The sequence below is a fragment of the Salvia hispanica genome, chromosome 6 (assembly GCF_029641045.1).
Source record: "Salvia hispanica isolate PSC_SH4W2 chromosome 6, Shi_PSC_v1, whole genome shotgun sequence".
Taxonomy (NCBI): domain Eukaryota; kingdom Viridiplantae; phylum Streptophyta; class Magnoliopsida; order Lamiales; family Lamiaceae; genus Salvia; species Salvia hispanica.
In genome coordinates, this window is record NC_142697.1 from 32714467 (window position 1) to 32740487 (window position 26021).

At 35.9% G+C, this 26021-nt stretch overlaps 2 long non-coding RNA genes and 1 pseudogene across 2 annotated transcripts; 2 read left to right on the forward strand and 1 right to left on the reverse strand.

The window, feature by feature from the left end:
* Window positions 1–12940: 12940 nt before the first annotated feature.
* On the forward strand, window positions 12941–16642 carry LOC125206620 (receptor-like protein 7; annotated as a pseudogene).
* A 6295-nt stretch (window positions 16643–22937) lies between these two features.
* On the reverse strand, window positions 22938–24358 carry LOC125200116 (uncharacterized). The gene is made up of 2 exons (XR_007172675.2): window positions 23293–24358; window positions 22938–23230 (listed from the first exon to the last, which is right to left on the reverse strand). It is a non-coding gene; the product is annotated as an uncharacterized LOC125200116 (long non-coding RNA).
* A 157-nt stretch (window positions 24359–24515) lies between these two features.
* On the forward strand, window positions 24516–25818 carry LOC148923606 (uncharacterized). Its single transcript, XR_016132977.1, has 2 exons — window positions 24516–25131; window positions 25589–25818. It is a non-coding gene; the product is annotated as an uncharacterized LOC148923606 (long non-coding RNA).
* The last annotated feature ends 203 nt before the right edge of the window (window positions 25819–26021 follow it).

The following is a 26021-nucleotide window of genomic DNA, read 5'->3' on the forward strand; positions in this document are numbered from 1 at the left end:
ATGAGGATTGACTTTCCCTATAAATAGGACCTCAAGCTTCATCAAATTAGAGCTTATTGTTGCAACATAAATTCCCAGAGATTAAAAGTTAGAGTACGTCATTGTGCAAGGAGTTGAAGAAGGATTTCAAGAACATCAAGAACGACAAGGATTCAACTTACGGGTTCTATTTGCTTTAGTTTTATGTTCAAATTATCTTCCATTCGATCTATGTGTTTAGCTTATTTCATTATGTGTAACTAAACTTATAGGATTCTAGGGATGTGTTAGTAATGACTTTGGTTATACAATTCGAGTTTTCTATTTAATATCCGTTTTGTTTTTACTTTGTTTCTACCCTAAGTAATCTTGATGTTACATGATTGAGTGACACAATTATGAATGATTTAATATAACTTGCTTAATAACTGTGAGAGAGTTCTAGCGAGTTAGATCCACTTAGTAGACGCTACAGTTAACTTCCTTTAAAACAACACTGTTAATTGAGAGTGAGGACTTTTCAAGGGTCTTAGGACCTTTTTGGAGTTACGTGTTGGGATTGAAAACTCTAATATTGTAATCAATGTTTGTATCGCATGAGCATAAGCTAGGTGACTCGTTCTATCAAAGTAATAACTGTGCTAGGGTATTGTAGTTTTGAATTTGTATAACCATAACTGTGACCGCACATACTGGAATTCCCCTTATCTCTATATTTTATCTCCGTGGTTTATTTGCAATCAGTTGTTATTTTCTTTCTATTGTTGGGGAGGAACTAGAAAGCAATAGGGTGGACTCTATCTGACCTGGTGGGGATCAGCTCCGATTTATGTATGCACCACATCCATTTGGAAGAAGGAGCCAAAGCACACCGAGATCTCCAAAGGAAACTCAATCCCAACATGAGAGAGGAAATCTTAAAGGAAGTATTGAAACTGTTGGCCCCGAGAATCATATACTCCATTCCCAATAGTGACTGGGTGAGTCCTGTTCACATGGTGCCGAAGAAATCTGGGATACAAGTCGTCACGAACGACCGCAACGAGCTTGAGCCCACAAGGTTAGTAACTGGGTGGAGAATGTGCATAGATTATCGGAAACTTAATGCGGCCAAACGCAAGGATCATTTCTCGTTACCCTTCATCGGCCAAATGCTGAAAAGGTTAGCGGGAAAGCAATACTTCTGTTTTCTAGATGGTTACAGTAGTTACTTCCAAATCTATGTCAATCCGGAGGATCGGGAGAAAACTACATTTACCTGCCCCTTTGGAACATACGCCTACCTGAGAATGTCGTTTGGTCTATGCAACGCACCTGGGACATTTCAGCGATACAACGCACCGGTGAATGTCGTTTGATTTTTTGGAGGATTGCATAGAAATTTTTATGGATGATTTCACCGTATATAGAGATTCCTTCGAGACTTGCCTCAGGCACCTGGATGTTGTTTTGGAGAGATGCAGGAAGAAGAACCTGGTGCTAAACTACGAGAAATGCCACTTTATGGTCAAGGAGGGAATAGTACTGGGACATGTTGTGTCGGAAAGGGGAATCGAAGTAGATCAAGCGAAGGTGGATGTGATCTCTAAACTTCCACATCCCACGAATCAGAAGGAAATTCGAGGATTCTTGGGTCATGCTAGATTCTACCGAAGGTTTATTAAGGATTTCGCAAAAATTTCCCAGCCCCTGACAAGACTTCTCCAGAACGATGTGGAATTTGAGTTTGATGATAAGTGTAAGGAAGCATTCCAGCTACTTAAGGATCGATTGGTCACGGCTCCAATAATTTGCTCGCCCAATTGGAACTACCCCTTCGAGGTAATGTGCGACGCGAGTGACTTCGTAATAGGGGCAGTCCTGGGTCAGAGGATCGAAGGAAAAAATTATGTCATCTTCTATGACACCACCGAGAAGGAGATGCTGGCTGTGGTGTACTCGTTTGAAAAATTCCGACCATATCTACTGGGGTCGAGGGCAATAGTATTTACTGACCACGCAGCCATTAAATATCTCCTAGCCAAGAAGGAGTCCAAGCCAAGACTAATCAGATGGGTGCTGCTACTGCAAGAGTTCGACTGGGAAGTCAAAGATAAGAAAGGGACCGAGAATAGAGTGGCTGACCATTTAAGCAGAATTGTCCAAAGGGAAGATGAGGAACCCGTACCTGATGCTTTTCCAGATGAATATTTGTATTACCTAGGGGGATCTGCTAGCCCCATCAGATGGGTAGCAGTGTTAGCATTAACCGGCCCTGAGGATTCAAAGAAGCAAAAAGGCAAGCCGAATTAGGAACCTTGGTTCCCGGACCTGGCGAATTATCTAGTTACAGGAGAACTACCTGCTGCACAGGAAATCACTAGGGCCCAAAGGATGAAAATTAAAAGTGAAGCCAAGTACTACTTTTGGGATGACCTATACCTCTGGAAGATGGGTTCAAATCAAGTGATAATCAGATGTATTCCTGAATGGGAGCAAAGAGACGTACTCAACCATTGTCATGCACTGGCATGTGGTGGGCATTTCGGCCCAAGGAAAACTGCGAGGAAAGTTCCGGACAGCGGTTTCTACTGGCCCTCACTGAATTGGGATACTTATGAGTTCTGCCAGAATTGTAACAGGTGCCAACTGACCGGAGGGATTTCTATGAGAGATGAGATGCCACAGACTCCGATAATAGTCTGTGATATTTTTTATGTTTGGGGCATGGACATTATGGGCCCATTCCCATCTTCAGGCGTGAATACTTACTACTTTACTACAAGTTCCTATGAGTCGAAGGAAGTTCCAAAGTTTCTAATGGCCAATATATTCAACCGATATGGGGTGCCCTGAGCGATCATGTCTGACCAGGGGACTCGCTTCTGTAATATAACGATTGAAGCACTGATGAGAAAATATGGAGTCCACCATCGGTTATCTACTCCATATCATCCCCAATCAAATTTTCAGGTTGAAATTTCAAACGGAGAAATCAAGAGCATTCTGGAGACGGAGAATACCTCGAGGAAGGATTGGAGTAAGCGTCTTGATGATGCCCTCTAGGCCAATAGGAATGCTTACAAGACACCGATTGGTATGTCACCCTATAGATTGGTATTTGGGAAAATGTGCCACCTGCCCATGGAGATAGAACACAAGGCATATTGGCCAGTCAAGGAAATGAATATGAAGGTGCATGCCTGTGAGGAAGAAAGGAAGCTGCAACTGCAGGAGCTGGATGAATTAAGGCTAGAGTCATACGATTCAGCTATGTGGTACAAGGAGAGAACCAAACTCTGACACGACAAAAACCTTCAGGTCAAGGAACTGCAAGTCAGGCAGAAGGCACTCCTTTTTCAGAAAAGTCAAGGCTCAAGCTCATGCCTGGAAAGCTGAAGTCCAAGTGGATAGGGCCATATACAATCGTTGGCATTCGGGCAAATGGAACAGTGGAAATTCAGGGAGTCAATACTAACTCTGTTCCTTTCCTTGTTAATGGTCATAGGGTGAAAGTGTTCAGGGATAGTTCAGAGTTGTGTGAGGTGGAAGAAATTTCACTTCACACACTCCCTACTATTGCCTAAGAAGCCATGTTTAAGTATTCTTCGGGAATCTCTGGGTCAGGTAGATAGAGTAAAATTTTCCATCAATGGACTGAACCAGATAGTTCCCAAGAATACTTAAGCACCAACTTGTAAATACAAACAAAGGAAATATTTTTAAACCCAAAAAGATTTTTGAAAATCTGAGCATCTCTGGGAACATTGATTTTGAAAAAGCTTAATCTCTTTGACCAGGGTTCAGATATTTCGTTTATATTTTATTTTGCTAAGTGTTAAAGTTAACTGGTCAGGGAGAGTTTAGGGGTAACTTTGAAAAGGAAAGGATAGCATGAAGCAGGGGGAAGCGGAGAAAAATTAGGGGGGAGTTTAAAAAAATTTTGAATTTTGAATTTCAAAAAACTGGCAAAGCGTACGGTTGCTGTCAGGACGTGACCGTTCGACTTCAGCCAATCATATCATTTTGTTTTATTTACTTTTTCATTATTTTATTTCCTTTCTTTTATTTTCTTCCTAAAATAACTTCCCTAAAAACTAATTAACTTCCCACTCCTAAAATAATTTCCTCACAACTCCCTAAAAACTCAATTTCACAATTTCTTTTTCTCTCTGCAGTACCGTGAGCAACCACCGTCACCACCACTAAGCACGATGCAGAGGAACCCAATGCGCGGCTCATCCCGCCGGAAAAATGCGAATCCACCGAAGGAGAAAACCAGTAAAACGTCGGCGGAGGCGACGAGTTCAAACCCTACTGCCCAGGAGCCGCCGACGTCACTGCCGGCCGTGGTTCAACCGCAGCTAGACATCAGCCAGAGCAACCCCACCGCTCAGATTACTCCCTCCGCCACAGCGATTGACGATGATGAACTGGATCCCGAGGAGGTCATACAAGAATTCATGAGGAAGTACGGCAAGGGGGCGAAAGCAAGCAAGTTCTTTGCTCAGATGTCGGACGCGTGTTGGAAGCAAGAAGAAGCAATACCTGCCCTAACCCCACTCACAATCCCGCCGAGAGCCCAAACCTTAATCGAAACACCCACATCACAAGCCTTGTCCACTCATCAAGAAAGCTCCCAAATTTTACCCGAAGCCCTAACCCAAGAGATAGACCCTAAACTTCAGAACTCCCAAATCGAAATTTCAACCCAAGATACGAACCCCTCAGACACTATATATCAACATGATTGAAGCAGCAACAACTCTGCACAAGATCTATGCAGGTACATATATGTACAGATAAGTGTCGTCCTTAATCTGTTTTTTTCTGTTAGTATCCTGTATGGCAAAAGTCTATGAAATTGCTCCCAATAAATCTCACGACCTTGCTAAAATCTCTTTGTTTGTGACTGTTATGTATGTGAACACAAATCAAGAACATTGGGGTTAACTATTGCATATTGGTGATATTTGTAGTAGTCATTATTTAATGATTGATTCAGCTATCTTGCATTCGGAATATAGATGAAGATATATCATTTTTGGCCATTTTTTGGTGCCACTATGAGAAAGGAGTTCATTTGCATCTACTTTGATGTAAAGTGTGCTCATTTCGAGGGTTTAATTAAGCTGAAAAAAAATTTATCTAAAGAAACTTGTCTATTAATTGATTTGGTTTGAGTTCTTTCAAGATGGATAGCTATGTCAAGTTTCTTGACAATCAGCATGATAAGGGTCAGGGACACAAAGCTAAATAAATTATTAATAAATTATTATCATATAACATGCTTTGGTACCATTAGATAACTACATTAGATAAGGTTTGGTTAGTCTTTAATTCATAAGGTGCGAGTGGAATAAGTTACTGAAATGTGAGACTTATTATCATTTAATATAAACATGAACTAGGATCCCTATTCAAGGATGAACCGAAATGAAAAATTAGAATTCTTATTCACGGATGGAGAAAGCATTTCTGATTAATTAGATGCTAGTTATTTTTTATTACGCCCTTAATAGGCTTGTGTTAGTGTGCTAACTAATTTACAGTAATAACTAATAACTTTCAATTCTGTGTATTAAAATTATCAACATAAAGACATAATTATATCAATACAATATGTAAATTTAAATATCAACAAAAAAACATAAGTTTATCAATACAAGTATATTGATAAATTTATATCTTTACGTTGATATTTTTAACATACAAAATTGATATTAGTTATTACTCTCTCCGTCCACCAAAATTTGTCCCATTTTTTCATTTCCGTCCGTCCCCCAAAATTTGTCTCATTTCACTTTTACCATTTTTGATGGTGAACTCCATATTCCACTAACTCATTTCTACTCACATTTTATTATAAAACTATATACTTTAAAAATAGGACTCACATTCCACTAACTTTTTCAACTCACTTTCTATTACATTTCTTAAAATCCGTGCCCGGTCAAATCGGGATGAATTTTCGTGGACGGAGGGAATAGTTATTATCGTAAATTAGTTAGTATTTGATAAAAAATCATTTGTTATATCTTGAATTCATGTAGCCCATCCAAATTTTGAATATTTGACATCTTTGTGCAAAAGAAATAGCCCATCTAAAATTTGAATGCACCAAAAAAATACTTATATCTGGTCTTTGTGCAAAGAAAACACAGTATAAGTATTACAGTGTTGGATCTTTCAACAATTTTGGGCTCCTTCGTGTATGAAGTGAAACAGAGAGAATAGGCCCAAAAATAATTAAATCGAGGTAAGGCTTCGACTTTGACTGGGCCTTTACAGAATTTGGATTTGGAGCTCTCATTTTTGTATTTTATTTAAAAAAAAAGTGGACCGCCTTTTAATTCTTATGGGCTGTTTTCCTATATCTAAGTATTGGACTCTTATAATTTCATGGCTTAGGCTAGGATTGTTTATCCAAATGTAACAAACTTTTCAAATTTAATTATGTTGTTAATTTGCCTGATTAATTATTTCATTCTGTTTAAATCTCCAAAATTGGGTTATTAATTAATTAGATGAAAATAAATCTTCCGACTTAATGGATTCTAAGTGATTAAATCTCCCGATTTAATTAAGGTGTGATATAATTTTTATAGCCCATTATTGTTAGGTTGTTTGAACATTAAATTCTCCCTCTTTCTATTGCCCTCTTTTAAATTATATCCATCCTTTAGTCGCAGATTACTCAATTTTGTTAAGAAAAGTGGCCGGGTTGTGCTCGTTCAATTTCGAAAGTTACTTTATTAAAATTGTTTTATAAGGTAACTTCTGAAAAGATAACTACGCTGAAAATAAAATTTTTTTGCTTCTCCTATAATTTTAACCTGAGTCTGCAAAATCCAACAAGGAAGATGTATCGACAATCTGAGCATTGAATATAATTCGCACCAAAATGAACAAGCATTTGACAATAATATCATATGTGCCCCTTTAAATAAGAACCAGCCATCCATTATCTTAGTTTTATAATTTCATCTGTTAACTTGTACCAACCAGCCATTTGCAAAATTGGTAAAAGTAAATAACTTTCACAGCACGCAATATAATGAACTACATTTAATGCTAGATTTCTTTATTCATATTTTAACGTAGAAAAAGTGTTTGAAGACTTGAGTCGACGATGACCCACAGCCTCATTTACCCCGTTGATCATGTATTGTATATATAGACATCTTCACAATCTGAAAATTGCTTACTTCTTTCATTCAACCTAAAATATTTAACTTATAATGAGCTGAAATAGACTTAGAACAAAAGATGGAATGATTTGGACCAAAAGAATAGTGATACATACGGACCCGAGGAGCAGCCAAGAATGACCATGTCGAAGTCCAAGACACCATAGAAGCATACGCACACCGGCCCACGCACGTCCGAAATGTGTAACTACAAGGCCTGTGGAAAGATTATGTCGCCAAGTAATAGATCACAGCACGTTAATTTCAACATTGAGTCTTTCGATTAGGTTTAATTCATGTTTAATTTCTTGAGTTTTTTGTGTTAATTCTTTATCTGGAGTCGTATTCAGATTATATATGTTAAATATTCATCAAAACATATTATCTAGAATCGGAATCTTACACATTTACGTATATGATGTGTAGATGTAGACTTTTTGTATAAATGTATAAGATCAATTCGGGCTTTAATTTGATTAATTATATTAACATTTAATCATATATAATACGGTCAAACCATATCTGATCATTTATTTTTTATGCAACCATTAAATATGAAACAAAATATTTTTAGGATTAGAAATTAACACACTAGTGTGTGTCTTGACCAATAAGTAAAGTGGTTAATGTTCAAACAATAACTTACGAGTTCGAGTCCACCTTAGGACGTCAACCTTTAAAAATTTATGTTTTTTTACCAATATTAAATGGGAGAGTGTTATGTTGCTAACTAATAACTTAATTGCTAACTATAACTAAATAATAGCCATTAGATATTCAAATTAAGGGCTTAGATCATCAATCCCTAAATGTCAATACAATCAACAAAAAACGTCAATAAAGCCATATGATTAAATCTAAAAAATATCAATAGGGGTATTAATATTAATTAACTACATGTTTAGTTATAACTAACTTTTAAAAGAAATCCAAAAGCTTTAAATTCATATAACATATATCAAATTAAAGATAATTTCATAAGGATTCCAACGATATCCTACATGCATATGTTCCAACGTCAAAATTTGAAAAAAATTTAAAAAATTTTTAATTTTTTCGTACAGCAGAAATGTCAACATATTATATAAAATATGTCAATATAATACATGTAGAATGTCAATATAAGCAATGGGTTAACATTCTTAAAGCATTGTGTTGACATTCTCAAAGCATTGTGTTGATATTTTCGAAACACTATATTGACAGTTTTTATCCAAAACCCTAATTTGGAGTTTTTTTAATCTTTTTATATTTTATTAATGAAAACAAAAATTAAATGTGGCAAATTGTAGACCACACGTTTTCTAAAATCCTATGACATTAAATTAATTGTAGTTAGCAATTAAATGATGTGTTATCAACTGATCACTCCCCTATTAAATGGAGTTAGCACTTTACACATATAGATGGATGACCAAAAATCTTTTTTTTTTTCCCAAATATTGACTACTCTTCCGGACGGATGAAATACATTTTGGAAAAAAAAATATACCAAATTTAGACTTGTAAGATTTATATAGACGACTTGACCATTGCGAATTAATATAAAATAATATATTGATAAAAATATCAAACATCATGTCTTAACGAAATTATATACTACTAGTAGTAATTTGTTTATTAGGTTTGTGATTGTTATTCACAGTGAATAGCTGTGTAATTTATAGAGTCAAATCGTCGATATTAATCTATACAAGTCTATCCACCTAAATTAATTCTATTAAATGTAACAGAAATATTGTATTAGCTAGTTTGATCAAATTTGATAGAAATTTGTTCTGAGAATATCATTGATTGATAGATTTTTTCGCATAATTTCAAAACAAAAATAGAAGTTGACGATGACGACCAGTGTCGATCACCCCGTTGATCACGTAATACAATATAGTCTATGCAGATTATGACAATCTGAAAATTGTTTTCATCATTTGTTTATGAAGCTATCCAAAGTTTATTAGATAGTACTATATAAATTTTTGTACGTGCAGAGTCATGTTAAGAAAATACTACATACACTTACTTTTATCAAAATATATATTTATTGGTATATTGAGGAATTTGATAAGTTTTATACCTAAAAAGAGCTGAAATAGACGATTTGGACCAAAATTATATAGTGATAAGGACCTGTGTTATCGCCGCTGCTCGGAATAATGACTGGACTGAGTGGGAAGCCCCAAAAATGACTCGAATAAATTTATACGAAGTCAATCTATTTATCTTCAAATTGTTAGAAATTCATAGACACCACATATAATAGCAATACTTGAATACTTCTAATTGATAATTTTAATGGAAAAAATAGAAATATGACAAGTTTAGTTGACGAAGACGAACCAATATATATTCAGACTGTGTATCCTTTGCATATTTTTCAACATCGTGCATACCTTTAAATCATACTAATACCATCTTAACGATTAGTGTTCAAGATAAAAATAATTAAAATTACTTTCTTATAGGTAATATTGAAAATATTAGCATTAAATTTCTTTAAAATGAAAAATATTACAAGTATTGATTTTCTTGAAAATGAAAATTATAGCGAATAGCGAGGATGAACAACAGTGATGGGCTTAGTCCATACATGAAGATAAATAAAGTCCCAATAACATCTACAACCTTGCATCATACTTTCTCCGTCCAATAAAAACATTCAATTTTGGCTGGAGACGAGTTTTAATGTGCAATTGGTAAAATAAGAGAGATGTAGCAAGAAAAAGTAATTAAAGTATTAATGTTAGTTGAGAATTAGTCTCACCTCAATGGAGAGAAAAAAAGTTTCCAAAATTGAAAAATACATATTCGTATGGGACGAAATAAAAAGGAAAAAAGTGCATATTCTCATAGGACGGCGAGTGTATTATTTACTGTTAAAAAATCTCTGTTTAAAAAAAATAAATGATTAAATTTTCATAAATCATTTGCAAAAAAGATGCGACACATTCAATATTTCCATGTATAATTTTTGTCCCTTTGTACTTGTCTATTATTGATTTTTTTTTTAATTCTTTCAAGATGGATAGCTTTGTCAAGTTTCATAACAAACAGCAGGATATGAAACACAAAGAAAATGATACAATGTAGGATTCCATATATCAAGTGAATGCTGATAACTGCCGTATGTTTGCTTCATGTAGCAATCCATAATGTTCAGATAAATCTACACAATAAACATTGTATTAGTTGCGTAGGATTTGATGTTTGATGTTATTCAACTAGTTTATGTTTAACTTTGTTCGGATCTCTACAATTTTCAATTTCCTCGATTAAAGTATGTAATGTCATATAACAGTAGTTCTATCCAACATAAACTTTGCTGATAAATCGCAGCGTATTTTTAAACATGTCTGAAATATAAGTGAAGTGTAAAATTATATGTGAGTGTAATGAGTTATTGGAAAGTGATGTTGAAATTAGAAAAATCAAATGTAATTAGTTGTTATTAGTTAGTTAGCCTTTTTACTTAGACCATATATAAGGCTCTTAATTGTAATTTGCTGTAACTTTTGCCAAAATGTAGTCATTAATGAATATCCCCTTTTCTCTCAGGTTTCTCTCCTTCTTTAGTCGACAGTTTCGTCTTCTACAAGTTTATCCAATTTCATCATCCTCTTTCAACGGAGGTTTCTCCATTCCAATTCAAATCTTCATTTTAGCAAGTGAGGTTCATTTACTAAAAATAATGAATAAATAAATAAAGTAGATAATATTTTCATGGACAAACTGAAATAATAAAATTGGACAATAATATTTCACCTACCGATGGGAGGGATCAGTATGTATGATATGGAGAGACATTCTTGATCACTACTTATATTTTTCTAACCTGAGAAGGTGGGTTGATCATCTCTTAAATCTTAATAATGACTATATCAATGTTTGTTTGTTTTTTTTTTTTTTTTTTTTTTTTTTTGGTTTTCGTGCAAGACTATACCGCTAATAGGCCTATATGATTGATACGTTGATCAATACTCCGCATTTATTTAGGCAAAACCATTTATAATTGGGCTGACAAGATCTCAAGTTCTAATTCAGCCCAAACTAGAAAGGCCTATTCTTGTAGTTTGCTCATATAAATTGATGCCGATATATGAGTAGTATATCCCAATCAAATAATGAAATGAGGAAGCTTGCACTTTTCGTTATTATGAATTTGAAATTAATTCACAGCACATACATATGCAATAATATCATAAAAACAATTGTCGAGAGACTTGAGCTGATGACGACCCAGCCTCATTTGCCCTATTGAACATGTAATGTTAAAATGTAGACATTATGGAAATTGTTTTTCCAAAATTTCGTCAATACATTTAATTGTTTATCTATCCAAACTTTTCTCGTAATACGAAATTATCTTCCATCTAATCACAGGTCGAGTTGACGACGACGACTCACATTGCTTACTCAATCTTTTTAATTTCATATTTGTGAATTTAATTGAAACCATATATTTCCTCCGTCCCACAATAAGAGTCGCACTTTGTCATTTTGGTTTGTCCCACAACAAGAGTCACACTTCATTTTTATCATAAATGGTAAGTTGGACTTACGTTCCACTAACTCACTTAATTCAAATTTTATTATAAAACTAATATAAAAAAGTGGGTCTCATATTTCACTTCACTGACTTTTTTTTACATTTCTTAAAATCCGTGTCCACAATAAGAGCGACTCATATTGTGGAACGGAGGGAGTATAAAATCTTCGCATCGTGTATACTCCATTTGTTTTATTTTAAACAAATAAAAGTGTGCCAAGTTGAGTTGACACGACGACCATCGCTTGCCCCCATTTAATACACAACACATATATAGTCATCGTTTTCATTTGTTTCTTAACCTGTTCTTAGTTATGTAAGTACACATAAATTTCCACATTTGAATATCCTTCTCATCGTCATATGTACGTTCACTAGAATCCCATTAATAAATTCCACATGCATATTTTCGCGTACATATATTTTTTTTTTTGGTAAAAATTATGGCGTATATTTTATTAACGAAGACTCAAATAAATTGAATACTTACAAATCAAATGGAATAAAATAAATATGAACAAAAAAAAATTAAAAATCATACTCCATTTATATCAAATGATAATTATATATAAAGAGTCTGTTATAGAGAACGCCGTCTATCAAATAAAACTAAGCAGAAAAATTAATGGGAAATTTTATATTTTCCTTTCTTTTTTCAATCTTATTCTTAAATAGCTTTACCCTCTCCTTGGATTCTATTACTGATAAAAATGCACTTATTTCCTTCAAAAACTCCATCACTTCCGACCCTTATGCTACCTTGAGAACCAATTGGTCCCAAAACACATCAGTCTGTGATTGGATTGGTGTGTCGTGCGGCCTCAAACACGGTCGTGTCACTGCTCTCAATCTCTCTGGCTACGATCTTGTTGGAACTATTTCTCCACATATTGGAAACCTTTCGTTTCTCAGATATTTGGATATCAGTTTCAACAGTTTCACGGGGATCCTACCATTCGATCTCTCTACACTGCAGCATTCGAAGGTGATGAATGTGGGAGTCAATTTATTCACCGGGGAAATTCCAACATGGTTGGGCAGTTTACCTCAACTAGAGAAACTCTATATGTACAACAACACTTTCTTAGGTACAATTCCTGCATCTTTGTCTAACAATTCGATGCTCCAAATGTTAAACTTTTCCAATAATCAATTGAGTGGATCCATACCACATGGTATATTCAACGTGTCTTCCCTTAGAGAAATTAGACTTAACAATAATAGTCTATCGGGTTTGCTCCAAAGTGATATGTGCAATAGTCTCCCAAATATTGAAGTACTATATATTTGGAACAACCAACTTTCTGGAGAAATTCCACCAAATATATGGAAATGCAAACATCTTCGGCAGCTGGCATTATCTAAAAATCATTTCAATGGAAAAATCCCAGGTGAAATTGGAAGTTTGAGTATGCTTAGAGAGTTGTTGCTCGGTGCTAACGATTTCACAGGTAAACACATCTCCTTTTTACTACCTCTACATATAATTTCTATAATACAATTCCATAATTTGAAACGGATAAATGATTTGAAAGTTATTATTTCCAATTTATAGTTTTTGCAAATTTTATTTTTATTTTTGTAATTTCTTTTTATTTCGTTTTACAATCCTAGGGATTTTAGATTACTTAGAGAATGTGAGTTTTATTATTTTGCAGTCAGTTTGACAATATTAATAAATTTTATTTTCAAGAAACTGGAATTTCTTTAATTTTCCTATGAATTAGGTCATTTTCGTAGTATGTTTCCATACACTTCCATGAATATTTATACGAAAAAGCAATAAAGGATGAATGTCATTGTCAAAATATTTAATACTCCATTCGTTTCTTAAATTTTGTCATATTTTTTCATTGACGTCCGTCCCACCAAAATTTGTCACATTTCACTTTTTACCATTTTTTGTAGTAGAACCATATTCCATTAACTCATTCCAACTAACAATTTATTGTAAGACTAATATATAAAAGTAGAACTCACGCTCTCCACTAACTTTTTCAACTCACTTTCTAGTTTTCATTACATTTCTTAAAATCCTCTCTGAAAAAATTTAAGGGATGGAAGGAGTAGTGCTTGTAATGCATAAGACAAATTTTATAAACTGCATCATGGTGAGCTCGAAACCATGCTGAGTTGATAAAGTCATTCTATGACCATATAGTTTGTGCAGCGCACGAACGCCCGGCTACTATGATTCAAAAGATGCTTTAGAAGAAATAAATGAGTACTCCCTCCGTCCCAAGGAAGATGACCCTTTTCTTGGGCGGTACAAGATTTTATGCAGTTATATTTTGTGTGTTAAGAGGAGAGAGTAAAGTAAGAGAGAGAGAATAAAGTAGAGATAAAAGTGTTTCCATTTTAAGTAATGGGTCATCTTAGTTGGAACAAACCAAAAAGGAAAGTGGGTCATCTTCAATGAGACGGATGGAGTATTTAATTAAATCAGTTTTAGTACTATTCAAACATATTAGTATATGTTTGAATAGTACTAAAACTGATTTATAGAAGTATTTATTTTGGATATTCAAATATATTTCATTTTACAGCTTTCATATCAGAAATTGCATATAATTGTTGCGATGATATCAATGGGAAATTTGTTAATTAACAAAATTTCAGGCGGAATTTCAGCCGAGTAGTTATAAAAAATGACCACTCCAACATATGCAACTACTGCCATGGATCATTGTGAATGTGATCCATGGGTTGAAAAAGCTTCACGTTCTCACTGCACAAAAAGTACTATATGAACATCTCAACGTTTATACATACTCCATCCGTCCCAAAGTAGTGGGAGCCTTTCTTTTTGGGCACGTGATTTAAAAAATTGATTTGTTAAAAGTTAAAGTAGATAGAGGAGAGTAAGAGATGGAATAATGTAAGAGAGATAAAGAGAGAGTAAAGTAAATGAGGGAATAAAGTTTTTACCAAAAAAGAAAAAAAAATGACTCAACTATCATGAAATAAACAAAAAAAGAATACAACTCAATTACTTTGGGATGAATGGAGTATACATTATTATTCCCCTTTATTAGTGTTAGCATGTTAGTATCACACATGTAAAATTAGTGAATTCGTTGTATATTTTAACACTAGAAAAAAATTAAAATATTTCCACCTCCGAGTTAGGTAATTTTTTTGTGAATACAGTAATTACATGAGCGATTAACAGACTAACAATAGGAAGTGACTAAGTTGAACCCTCAATATATCTAGGAAACCGAACGCAACCTTAATTTATCAAACTTGAATTATTACTGTCAGCTCTTCCATATTCAACTAGTAGTCAATCTCCTATTGCTTGATTTATATTATAACAGACTCCCACTCGCAGGTGAAATTCCAACCTCTATCACCAATGCTTCTCAGCTTACTGCGATATACTTGAGCAGTAACTCATTCACTGGTCCCGTTCCCAACTTTGGTAATCTAAGACAGCTGCAAGTCCTTGGCCTCAGCGAAAATAATCTGACTGGAGTAGACTCGCCGAATCAAGAATTGGGATTTCTCTCTTCCTTAACAAACTGCCAACATTTGGAGTTCTTTGATATTAGTAACAATCCGATGATGAATGGTATCCTTCCAGCTTCCATTCCGAACTTGTCTACTTCTCTTTCCAGATTTAGAGCATCTAATTGCAGCATCAGAGGTATAATTCCTCCTGAAATTGGAAATTTGAGGAATTTGGAAGTTTTGGATTTATCCAAGAATCAACTCACAGGATTCATCCCAACTACATTTCCAATGGGTTGTAGTCTCGAGTCACTCGACTTAAATTCTAATAAATTGGCAGGATCTTTTCCCCAATCCCTTTCCAATTGTCCAAGTCTGCAAGTTCTCGATATTGGAAACAATAGAATACAAGACACCTTTCCAGTTTGGACTGGAAATCTCATTGATCTTTGTGTCCTCATAGTGAGATCCAACAACTTTAGTGGTACCATTCCTTCTCACACTTCCAATGCTACTCTTCCATTCCCCATGCTGCAAGTTTTTGATATATCCCATAATGCATTCATTGGCAATCTGCCCCATGAATATTTGATGAATTTTAAAGCGATGATGGATGCATGGGAGATTCACCGAGGAGAACGAGATCTGTCTCGATTATATATAGATTCATTGACAATAACAATGACATTAACAGTGAAAGGTATTGATAGAGAATATAAGAGAATTCTGAAAACCTTGACAACCATCGACATGTCATCCAACAGATTCTCAGGCAGTATCCCAAACATCATAGGAAATCTGAATTCCTTGATATATCTGAATCTGTCTCACAATTGCCTCACAGGAGGTATACCTGCATCTCTTGGAAACGTGCCACAACTCGAGTCGTTGGACCTGTCTTCAAACCGATTGGAAGGGGAAATTCCAACAGAGCTTACAAAGCTCAAATTTCTTTCGGCGATAAACCTGTCCATGAATCATCTTTCAGGGATGATACCTCAATCCAGTGGCCAGTTTCCCACATTCGACTATACATCATATGTTGGAAATTCTGGACTATGTGGATTTCCGTTATCACGAAAATGTGAAGTCTTCGCCTACAGGGATGCTGCAAGAAGATGATGATGGTGATTATGGTATTCTAGAAGGATTCTGTTGGCAGGCTGTTGTTTCCGGGTATGGATGTGGATTCGTAATCGGTCTGATTGTGGGTTGTGTGATTCTTGGGTATGGAAGGCCTAAATGGATGGTGGAATGGATCTACAGATTTTACAGGATAAAGATGAGAAGCCGTAGAGGAAATGTGGAACCACAAAGAAGAAGAAGAACAAGGAGACAAGAAGGTTGAGATTGAGATTTGATGTATAATAGTAATGAGTTTTGCTGTTTTCTCACATTCATTGGCAAGTTATATGTTATTTATAAGGTTGGGTTTATAACCGAAAGTGGTAAAAAAAATCTTGAATATGATTGCGATGAAACTATATGTTTTCTTTTGTTTAGTTGGAATTTGGATTGATGTACCACATAGGTGAGTGCTTTCCAATAGCACACTCAAATTTCACATTGCAATATGAAAAAACAAGTGTAAATTTAACTTGTATGTTGATTTCAAGATTAACTTCATATTGAAGCTATGAAATATCTTGACCCCATCGGTTTGAAATGTTGGTTCTTCCAGTGAATGAGTTACAACTTTTGATTGAATTAAAAATATATCCCTCTCTTATTCTTTCCCAATTTATTGTATCTTTGAATAATCCGTTAAGCAAATCTGATTTCGAACCTAAAATACTAAAATCTGAAATTGAATCTTAATATCCAACACAAAGAAGAAATTCACAATAAAACAGACATTTCCCCCAAGTTTCCAATACAAAATCATATTATATTATACCTTATCAATTATTGATGCTATTCGGGAGTGATCAATTGCTAACTCATCATTTAATTGCTAACTACAACTAATTTAAGGCCATAGGATTTTAGAAAACGTGTGGTCTACAATTTGCCACGTGTAATTTTCATTTTTATTAATAAAATTAAAAAAGATTAAAAAAAACGCCAAATTAGGGTTTTAGATGAAAAATGTCAATATAGTGTTTCGGAAATATCAACACAATGCTTTGAGAATGTCAACACGATGCTTTAAGAATGTTAACCCATTGCTTATATTGACATTCTACATGTATTATATTGACATATTTTATATAGTATGTTGACATTTCTGCTTTACGAAAAAATTGAAAAATTTTTGAATTTTTTTTCAAATTTTGACGTCGGAACATATGCATATATGATATCGTTGGAATCCTTATAAAATTATCTTCAATTTGATATATGTTATATGAATTTAAAGTTTTGGGATTTCTTTTAAAAGTTAGTTATAACTAAACATGTAGTTAATTGACATTAATACCCATATTGATATTTTATGGAATTAATCATATGGCTTTATTAACGTTTTTTTTTTTATCATATTGATATTTCTTGGTTGATGATCTAGGCATTTAATTTGAATATCTAATGGCTATTATTTAGTTGTAGTTAGTAATTAGATATTGAGTTAGTAATATAACACTCCACTTTAGTTGTACTCCATGTCAAGCTAATAAAACAGACATTTTCACCTTTTTCCATAGTATTCCCCAATTCATTCATTCTTTTTTTCCTTTTCAGAAGACTATTTTTTTATATACCAATGGAGAATTCTATCTTTTCATTTGCTCTTTCAATCTTGTTATGAAATACTCCCTCCTACACTACAAATAATATTGTTAATTGAGGTTGAATAATTAGAAGAGAGAAAAAAAATAGAAGAGAACATTGTAACACCCTGGCCTTTTTTCTTTTAGTTATTTTCGGAAGAACGCCAAACATTTAGCCTGAAGAACTCAAGTTCAGTTCGCGTTTTAAGTATTCGAATTAGCAAATGATGGGAATTCCTCAAAGGATCCAATCAAGGATATGTGCAAATGAAATGTTGAAAAAGGCATGAAGCTAAATCAAATGAATAAAATCTAAGAAATTAAGTGTGTATATATTTGGGCCTAGCAAATAAATAAAGGGAATTAAGACTCTCTTCAGCTCAACTCATGTTGATGAAGTCCACTTGGAGAAGCCCAATAAGCCCAAGAGTAAACTCTTGATTACCCTCTCCACTCCAAATTTTTGAGAGAGAGAAGCAGAATCAGAGAAGGGATTTGTATGACTAAGAGCACTCCTAATGCTCTCCCTAAAAACTCCTTTATTTCTCCCTAACTCCTGCCACATCAGCGCCACATCAGCACCAAAATTTATCCCCAGTTTTTAGCCAACTTTTAGTCAACTGCTCCAATGGTTTCTCCCTTATTTCTCCCTTATTTTTCCCTAATTCAACATTTCATTTTTACATCATCATTTTTAATATTATTTAATTTTCCCTACAAATGTGTTTAATAAATAGATTTATAATGAACAATTCATCGTTGTATTAATCATTGGAAAATATAATACAACGAGAAAAAAAAACTACAAATAAAAAACCATAAAAAACAAAGATTTTAAAAACTAAGAGGGAGGGGCGTCCGGCGGGAGGCCCATCAGGATCTTCATATTTTGGATGGTCGACCAGAGGGACTGCTTCTCTTCTGGGGTTCCGCCGCCGGTGAAGTACAGCGTGTACAGCTGCGTCAGATTGGCGACATTGGAAGAGAGCGTGGCTTGTTGTATGAACTGGGGTTCCGACTAAGCATCCGACGATGCGCCCTTCCCCTTCCGCCTCCCCTTCGCCTTCTTCGCTCCCACAGGGCGCTCGTGCGGACCATCCCCAGTCAAGTCGATGGGGGTCGCGCTTCCCTCACTCTCCGCACCGCTAAGTCGCGAGCGCACCGATTTCCTGTGCAGCACGCTGTGCATCCCCGTCCGGAATTTGGGGAGATCCTTTAGCCTATCATAGATGTTCCAATACTTGAAGCCCTTTGATAAGAACTGGCCATTATACCTCTGCATGGCCTCATCTCGGACTATGTGCTCGTTCTGGCCACTCGTCATGTTCGTCATCAAGTTAGAGTATATACCGTTGAAGTGGCCGCAGTCCCTCATGAGGCGCTCCCAATGCCGGCGGATCGCCTCGCTGCCATGGTCCTTCATCGAGGCAGTCTTGTTGCTCGTGTACTTCTCCGCAACCCGCTCCCAGAACACAAGCTCAGTCTGGTAGTTGCTGCGCTCCGAGTCTTGCGTCGTGTCCGCCCAGCAGTTGGCTATAAGCTCGGACTCTTGCAGAGTGTAAGTAGTCCTTACCCGCTTCGGCTTCTCATCGGAAGCCGTATCAGTCGCAGCCGTCGACGCCGGCGCCGGCGCCTTCCCCTTCCTGCTCCTGGAAGGCGGCTCGGCGGGCGTTTCTTCCACCTCGTAGTCGTCCGTGCTAAGTGTCGGATCCGTTGTGTACGTCGCGTCCTGAGATCCTTCGTCGTCTGGGGTGGATCCAGGGGTGTCGAACAACGATGTGACTATCTGGGGGCGATACACATCGTCGGCTGGAGAGGGCATGCTGAGGCAGACTGGAAGTACGGAGAAAGTCTGCGCACCGGAGGAGTCTGCAATGGGGACGGACCCGCATATGGATATTGGCCGGGAGGAGAACCCATCGACAACAACGAGTTCATCCACTGCTGATTTGCTTCATCAGTGGGAAATTGCGTACTCGGCTCTTTGCCCTTACCTTATCGGGAATTTTTCCTACTTGAACTCATAATTTTGAAGATTGAAGATTGAGATAATGTGATTGAAAAATTGAGAGAGAGAATGAAGATTGTGTGTGATGAATGGAGGAGGAGGAAATATATATAGTGTAGGAGTTAGCCGTTGGTTGCAAAAAAAAAAAAAAAATATATATATATATATATATATATATATATATATATATATCGCCGAAAATCGCCGAATCGCGCCTACAGTGGGCGCCGATGATTCGGCGATAAATCGGCGATGAATCGGTAGAATTAACGCCGAATTCACTCCAACGCCCGGCGAAAATCCGGCGATTTTCGGCGATTTTTCGCCGACCCTAACGCCTAACCATTGGGAGTGCCCTAAGTCAAATGAGCTCCAAATTCCGAGTTGTGCCATTTATGGTATGTTAAGCTTTGGGCTAAAGGTTTATTATGAGGTTGGACTTTAATTAATAAAGGGATATTGACATCTAATATTACAAAACTTTCAAAAAGTTGGTGTTTTCCCACGAACTTTAAAATTGACAAATAATATCACGAACTTTACTCCGTTGTGTTTTTTCCCACGAATGAAAAATTCCCACAAATAATATTATGATACGGATTTTTTTTTTTCGTAATTTCTCGACGATAATTTTGGAAGATTCAAGTTTTTCAATCATTGAAGATAGTTTTTCTTGAAGCACACCCTCCAAAATTGTTCTTCAATCTATTAAAATAACATGAATTTTTTCATTCGAGGGAAAAAACAAACCCGGGGTAAAGTTCGTGATATTATTTGCCAATTTTAAAATCCGTGGGAAAAACCTAACTTTTTGAAAGTTTCGTGATATTAGATGCCAATATTCCCATTAATAAATAACGAACTAATTCCCATGCGATTAGTTTTTCTAGTAAATTAATTATTTATCATCCGATTAGTTATTTCGTTAGATTATTTAGCACAAACAATTGAATCACCTAATTTAATTAGTTAGCATTTGGGACCACAACGGTAAAGTTGAAGAAACACAGTGAAACACAACCAATCATGCTCTCCATTTTCTTGCATTTCACATTTGCTAACACTCTGCGGACAACTTCCACGTGAAGCACGCCGCCGCAACCCTCAAAAAAATCAGTTTTATAAGGAGAACGCGAGAACACTTGCATTTTTCCTATAAAATTATTATATTTAGTAAAAATTAATTGCACTGGACAAATATGAAATTTTTTGCTAGAAATATATAGAAAATTCTAAGTCACGCGCAAGCGATACTCGAACTATTCAACATAAAGAAAATAACATTATCAAAAAGAATAAAATTTACAAAATGGAAGCAATAAAACAAAACATTTGTAAAGCGAGTCAATGAAAGTCTTCATTCCGCAATTATATTCCGGCTAGGACTGTGGGATTGATGTATTGTGCCCAATGATAAAACACCTACCTCCCGACGATTAGAAGCACCTCAAGCCCGCTAGATACCAGCAAATTTGACAGAATTTTTAGAATCAATCAAATGATGTTCATACAAATACTAAGTGATCATGCGTGAAAAATGAGAGGCGATCTTAGAGATAAAATGTGTTCAAATTCAAAAGGTGTGTTCTTTTCCTAAAATGACACATAAACCCAAATCAATTAATTAGGATTTGTTTAATATTCTATTTTGTGAAGAAAAAGAATCCTTACAAGCTTAAATATAGTTATAAAATCTAATCAATATTTTAAAAGTCAAGATAATAACCAGACATTACATTATTTCATGATCATGTAAAACGGCTTGTCAGTCTAAATTTATTATCAAAGACTTCACACACGTATTTACATTCGTTATTTAAGTTAGAAGCCTAGAAGCAGATGTATATTAAATTAACTAGTGTCACACCCCGTGCGATGCACGACTTAATTCACTTTCTACTTATACTAATTTGAAACATGAGTCCAGTATTTTTAAAATGAGAAACAATATGATTAGAAGTTCTAAACTTGTATATAATAACAATTCACAATACAAATGAAAACTCATACAATTAAATAAGTTTTCAAACTAAAATTTGAACACAAAACACCCGTCAATAAGAATGCTTTCGATCTCTATTGCAAAAAGATCAACCACAAACACATGTTGATTAAAATAAGCTTATAAATGTTGATTATAATGGAGTATTAGATATCTAATACTCTCTCGTCCATAGTAGTGGAGGCATTTTTTTTTGGCATTGTGAAGTGAGTTAAGTAAGAATAAAGCAGGAAATGAAAAACGTGATAAATACTAAAAATTAAAATGACTCAACTATTATAGAACATACAAAATGACTTCACTTCTATCTAAGGGAATACTACAAAAGCTGTAAATACAAATTAATAACATACAATTAAGAATAGTTCAATAGTAAAACAATGTTACAAAAAGTTAAAAAAAAATAAAAAAATAACACATCGTATCTTTTCAATAGATTCTTCGTGTTTTCGTCTCTCCTCCACTCATGCTCTTGTTCCCTGAGCTATAAGATCAATCCTAACTATTTTGCCGGACGAATGCTCCAAGTTTCTTGATTTTTAAGTTCCAAAAAATCTCTTTGCTAGTGAGAATATTAGAGTTATATTTAATTTTTATAGTTATAGTAATCGGTTATGGATCCACCACTAAAAGCAAGTGGATTGACATTTTTTTATGAATTTAAAGGCCAAAACTAAAGAACAGAGAACACAGTTAAGCTAAAAAGATACTACCAAATAAACAATTTGAAATAAAAAAACAATGTAACAGTGCAATTCGCCAACTTAAAAGTGAACGCATTTGAATTCCTAAGTTTCTTAGCATTTCAAAATTCTAAAGAGTAATAACAAAAGGCAGGTTTAATCCAGATTTGGTAGTAGAATAAACCAAAACACACAAAATGCATAAGCAAACAGAGCAAATAGAAGAATTCTACCAGTCGGCTACATATTTTATGTAATACCCGCTTCTTTCATTATCCTTTTCGTTGATGTTTAATGTCGAACTAAAGAATCTTCGCTCTATTGCTTCGTTGTGTTAAATAAGAACTCATTACTTACTAATGCTTAGTGTTGATAGTTCGCAAAACAAAACCTTGAAGTGAAAATCAAATGAACTAAACAATTGGAATTTACATTGTAGAATGTCAGGAATTTTCGAATAGCAATTCTTACTCAATAAACGAACAACTAATCTTCAAAATACTACAATACTTAGAACAAGGCTTCCAATAAAGGAAACAAAGAAAGGGAAAGATAAATGTGTATGGAACAAATGGCATCGGGTCTCTTTTTCCGGGCCGAAAGTTGCGGCCGTTTTCCGATCAGCCGTTGGGCCGGGGTATCAAGCTGTCCCGGACAGCAGCTTGGCAACCAAGTTTTTCTCGACCTGCAAGGTAGAGATCAGTTTTTGTCCACTAAGGATCAAAAGAAAACAAAAGGGGCTCTTACCATAGGGATGGAGACAACTTTTCTTTAGTTATAGATGACCAAAGAATCACCATAAGAGGCAAGTCAGCCCTGCAGCTCCTTTGGCACAACAGCCACCTGCTTCTCTGCACAATCAAACAATTCCAATTACTAACTAGTACTAGGTACCCATAAAATACCAAGTTGCAGCCATAAAGGAGAGGCAATGTGATCTCTAAAAGTGAGATTTGCTGCAGCATAACAACAAATGGTACAACAACCATTTAAGGCCTCACGGGTACACCACACTTCGCCTATAAATAACTCCACACCACATTCGAACTCCCTTTCTCATACACTTTGAATTTTCAGCCACAATGGCAAGTTTGAGAGTGAGGGCTTGGAGTAGAGTTTCTGCAGAGTTCTTGCAGACAACTCCCACACCCATAGGAGCTTCAAAGAGAGAGTAAACTTTGAGAATTTTGGAAACTAGAGATTCAAGCTACAAGTTCGAGAGGTAACCCCCTCAACAAATCCCTCTTGCATCATTGTAGAACAACATGGTTTAGCCAAGAACTTAGAGAACATAGAGCTCCATAGATTCCCACAACATTAGCATGTACAAGACTTCATCTCAAAACATAAGCTACTGCCAAACAAATTAAAAGAAGTTGTATAAAGAACTTAGCTTTAGGCTGTCCGGCGACGAAGCGATTGCCGACGCAGCAGAGGCGAGGCGGGGCGGTCAGCGGCTTCACTCGCCGAGGCTGACGACGTAGGCGCGATGACGAACCTGAGTTCCACGATCTAGGCGCCTTTCCCCTCGATTGGTGACTTCGCCGCTGGAGCAACAGCGAAAGGCGGCCGCCGGGGACGACTGCTCACCAAGGGCAACGCCGTGGGAGAGAGGCGACGCCTCCTCTCCACCAATTAATTCGCGGAGGAGAAAGGGATCACGGTGGGCGTTGATTCACCGGAGACGACGGAGGAAAGAGAGAGGCGTGAGGAGAAAGTATACGCCATCGGATTTCGGCGATCGATTGAAACGGCGAAGAACCGTGAGGAAAAGATGGAGGCGCCGCTGCTTCGCTTCATTTCTAGATTAGGGATTTTAATTGGAAAGGGAATTTGGGGGAAATGACGATGGAGAAGGAAGTAGCATAATTGGACACTTTTTTTTTCTTTATTGGGCCACCTTATTTATTTTAGTTGGGCTTTAGTAATTATTTGAAGTGGTGGCTGACTTAATTAGTTAGATGGACTCAATGGAATTAGTGGTGAAATGGTCCTAAATGTTTTAAAGGAGAATGGAGCATGGACCAATTTTAATTGAGAAGTTGGGCTGAGATTAAATATTTGAGCCGAGAATTATTTATGTGAGCTTGGAATTAATTTAAGGAATTTGAGCTTGAACCTTAATTAATTAATTCCCAAATAAATTTATCGAGTTTTCAAAGATGGAAACATATTAAAGTAAGGCGCGAAGGACCGACCGGCAGGCGACTCACCTTAAGAAAAATTCAATGAAAGATTTAAATGTGAATTTTCCAAGAATCCATACTTTATTAAATGTGAATTTTCCAAGAATCCATACTTTATTAAATGCTCAAGTATTTGTTTTCAAGAAAATAGAAGTTCTCCGGACTTAGCAAAGTGAATAATTAAGTTTTACAGAGTAGTGAAGCCGAGGTAGAACTAAGAAAATCATGTAAGACAAGACTAAGGACATAGGTGCTATACCATAGGGTACATGCATTCCTTCCAAGGAGAAATAGTTCAAGTACTAATTAGCGTGCTACGCTATTTATTTTTCAAAGGATAAATTGCTCAAGGGCAAGTGAGGTCCAAGCGAATAATCAAATTGAAGAATAAGCATATCAGGTGGGCATTCTTTCAAACGTGATTTCAGTATGAAAATGTGAATCTTTGCTCAAGTATGTTGTCATGCCATGTTTTGTTTTATGATTACCTATCTGCTTGGCTATGCCAATTCAAGTTAAAACGAATTCGGGTCCCAGTAGGGCCGCAAACCCTACTCGGACTAGTGTACACATAAGGGGACCGTGAGCTAACAAAAGGGGTTGGCCGGTCCAGTGACCGTCGTGGAATGTGGCCACATTCCCGGTTCACACAAGGTTCAGATATGGTATATCTATGTTATGTGATTGCGCGATCAAAGTCTTTTCAAAAGGAAAAGTATTTAGTGACACGGGTCCTTTAAGTAAAACCCCGTGATCACTCAACTGTGGCATTGACAATTAAAGATAGAACTATTTTGGCAATGTGCCCACTGAGTATATCAAGTACTCAGCCCTGCATGTTATTTTCAAATGTGCAGGTTGAACGTGTACGAGGAGGCGAAGGTGTTGGGACAAGACTTTTAAATAAGTAGTTAGGTAACCCAAAGTAGCATGTCTTCATACGTGCTATTTTGTCTTGGACTCTTCCGCTGCAAATCTAGAATTATGTGCTAGAAAGCTATGAACTTAGTCTTGATACTCTGAACACGTTTTGACTATGAACCCATATGCCTTTGATACTATTGATTTAAGTGATTTCATCCTTTTATTGTTGTCCCTTGATTATTGAGAATTTTTAGTCGCGAAATAGCTACGCTCACTAGCACTAGGGAGTTGTGGTCGTGACAGAGTGGTATCAGAGCACCGTTCTTTCGCTCTGGACCCAAGAACCTTCTTTTCAAGCCTTAGTCGAGAATGATAGTACTAGACTAGGATAGTACTAAAATGGAAAGCTTAAAAGGACCCAACACC